We start from the raw sequence: 2,834 nt of genomic DNA, 5'->3' as shown, positions 1-2,834 counted from the left end.
TACATTGCTAAGCAGTCCATAAGCAGTCCAGTGGGGTCAAGCTAGACAGGGCAGTTTCAGCATGGGCCTAAAGATGTGTTGAAGATTAGGGGAATGGTGCACAGTAGGAGTGAGGGCTCTCTGTGAGATATTGAACGAGACTCAGTGGTCTGCCTGAGTCAAAACAGTGGGAAGGCAGGCACACTCTATGGCTCTCCACTGTATTGGGGTGTGCTATCTGCTATCTTTGGCAAATTGGGCTGACTGCATGGCTAGGCCCTGTTCCTTTCTCCACAGGTTGCAGCCTGAAGAGACAGAAGCCTGACTGACTCATGAAGCATTCCTTGTCAGATGGTTGGCATCAGGCTGGGGTTAGTGTGAGCACACTGCAGGCCACAGGGAACCTAGAGGGGCTGCCAAAGGAAAGCCTGGATGATCTTGTGCTCATCATTCCACTGTATGGACGGAGCCGGTTGTGCTTCATGCACAATGATAGGAGTGAGGGCCCTCTGGGTGGCCAATGAATGGTAGGCTTTTGAGGGAGGCAGCTAGTGGGAATGGAGGCTGAGTGCTTGGCCATTGAATTGTTCCACTGGGGGCCTTGAGCATGCTGCGTAGCTGGTGGTATCAATGCGTGACCATGCCCTGTTCATTTTTCAATGGGAATTTCTCCCATGGGACATTTTCTCACTGACTCCATGACCTTTCCTTTTCAGGTGGCTGTATGCATGCTGTGGAAAGCAGGAGCACTCCGAATGAGTAACGGTTCCTGTACAGATTCCTGGACGGAGCCTGGGATGAGAGTGAACTCACTTCGCTCCAGTATGCACCTCCAAGTTGCACTGCAAGGAGGATGATGCCAGGGGGTTCTCACCATGCATCGAACAAGTACAAAATGTTTCACAGCATGACTGCCGTATGAGAGCAGGACTCTTAGTTGCAAACAGTACCTCACCTGTGGAGTGATTGAAGTCCAGGGGCCTGGCCGGCTCACACTGTGTAGGAGCTCCTCAAGGTAATCCCACCTTCCATGTGTGACAACTTTAACGTGTCTGCAATGCGAGGTCGAACCCAAGGCTTTACCTCCTTGATTCTGGGAGGAGGGCATGCCAAAGGCATGGCTGACCCATTCACAGCGTGGCCCTGGTTCATGGCTGTGGGCAGCCTCAGGCTCATTGCATGTTGTACAATGACTCTCCTACCTCTGTATGATTGTTTGTTGCTGGGCGTGTTCTCCAAATGCCTAAACAGTCCAAAATGATCCACTGTACGAAAGTCATTTCTGTATGAGCTCGTGGTGTCTATGACAGGCCTTCTCAAGCCTCCTGCTTTCCTGCCGGCTTGATGACAGTCTCACTGCATGGCAAAATCTTCCATAAGCATATCCCTGGAGGAGACAGCAAGTGAGGCCTGGATCCCTGTGAAGCTGACTAGTCCCCAAAACTTGGGCCATGCAGAAAGGTATGAGTGATGGCTCTCCCAGCTGTGAAGGGGTTCTAGTCATTCTTTGGGAGGCAGCGAAGATTGAATGCCTGCTCACTGCGCATTGATTGGCTGTTTGAACCTTCTGCCATTGGATGTCCAGGGGAAGGGCATTCTTATTCAGGTACTAGGCTCCGTGCCTTTGTTCAAGAGGGTCCAGCAGGGATAATGGTGTGCTCACTCTGACCAAGTAGTCCTCATGGGAGCCATGCCTAGAAGATGCACCGAGGGCAGATTTGCTGCATGCTTAGCGCTACTCACCAGCCCTCCCTATGTCTGACTCTTCCAGGAGGAAAGCACATTTCCGTGACTACCTATCCTGAATGAGTCCACCAGGTGGAGCCGAGGAACAGGGCCATTTCACTTTGTTGTGGCCAGCCCTCTGAGGACTGCTGCTTAGCTGGTAGTGTGTGGACAGTTGTGCTGTATTGCTAAACAGTCCATAGGCAGTCTGCTGGAGTCAAGCTAGGCAGGACAGACACCACATGGGCCTAAAGATGTGCTGAACGTCAGGCGAATGCTGCACGGTAGGAGTGAGGGCTCTCTGTGGTCTATTGAAAGGGCCTCAGTGCTCTGTCTGAGTCAAAACAGTGGGAATGCAGGCTCACTGTATGGCTGTCCACTGTATTGGGGTGTGCTATCTGATATCTTTGGCAGGTCAGGCTGACTGCATGGCTAGGCCGCACTCCTTTCTCCACAGGTTGCAGGGAAGTGATGGTCAGGCTGACTGACTCATGAAGCATTCCTTGTCAGATGGTTGGCATCAGGCTGGGGTTAGTGTGAGGACACTGCGGCCCCCAGGGAACCTAAAGGGCCTGCTGGAGGCAGGCCTGGATGATCTTGTGCTCATCATTTGGCTGGTTGGATGGTGCCAGATGTGCTTCATACACAATGATAGGTGTGAGGGCCATCTGGGTGGACATTCCATGTTAGGCCTTTGGTGGGAGGTAGCCAGTGGGAATGCAGGCTCACAGCTTGGCCATCCATTGTGCCATTGGGGGCCTTGAGCATGCTGTGTTGCTGGTGGTATCAGTGCATGGCCATGCCCTGTTCTTTTTTAATGGAAATTTCTCCCATGGGAGGTTTGCTCACTCATTCCATAACCCTTCCTTTTCAGGTCGCCGTATGCATGCTGTGGATAGCAGGAGTGCTCTGCAGGAGTAACGGATACTGAAGAGTCTCCTGGATGGAGCCTGGGAAGAGAGTGAACTCACTTCGTGTCAGTCTGCACCTCCACGTTGCATGACAAGGAGTACGAAGCCAAGGGGTTCTCACCATGCATCAAACAGGTGGGAAAGTTTACACTGCATGATCACGATATGAGTGCAGTTCTCTTACTTGCAAACAGTACCTCACCTGTGGCGAGCTTGAAT

At 52.1% G+C, this 2,834-nt stretch overlaps 1 long non-coding RNA gene across 1 annotated transcript in view; it reads left to right on the top strand.

Moving 5' to 3' along the window:
* Window positions 1-1,836, top strand: part of LOC117284955 — a 2,929-nt gene extending 1,093 nt beyond the window's left edge. Inside the window, exons 2-3 of the long non-coding RNA XR_004515985.1 lie at window positions 696-994; window positions 1,290-1,836. This is a non-coding gene — a long non-coding RNA (uncharacterized LOC117284955). The remainder of the gene's footprint in view (window positions 1-695; window positions 995-1,289) is intronic.
* Window positions 1,837-2,834: the final 998 nt, after the last annotated feature.

The sequence above is a fragment of the Fukomys damarensis genome, unplaced genomic scaffold (genome assembly GCF_012274545.1).
Source record: "Fukomys damarensis isolate Sample0158 unplaced genomic scaffold, DMR_v1.0_HiC HiC_scaffold_29447, whole genome shotgun sequence".
In the NCBI taxonomy this organism is placed as follows: domain Eukaryota; kingdom Metazoa; phylum Chordata; class Mammalia; order Rodentia; family Bathyergidae; genus Fukomys; species Fukomys damarensis.
The sequence above is the reverse complement of the archived record's forward strand: the minus strand, read 5'-3'. Positions and strand labels throughout refer to the sequence as shown.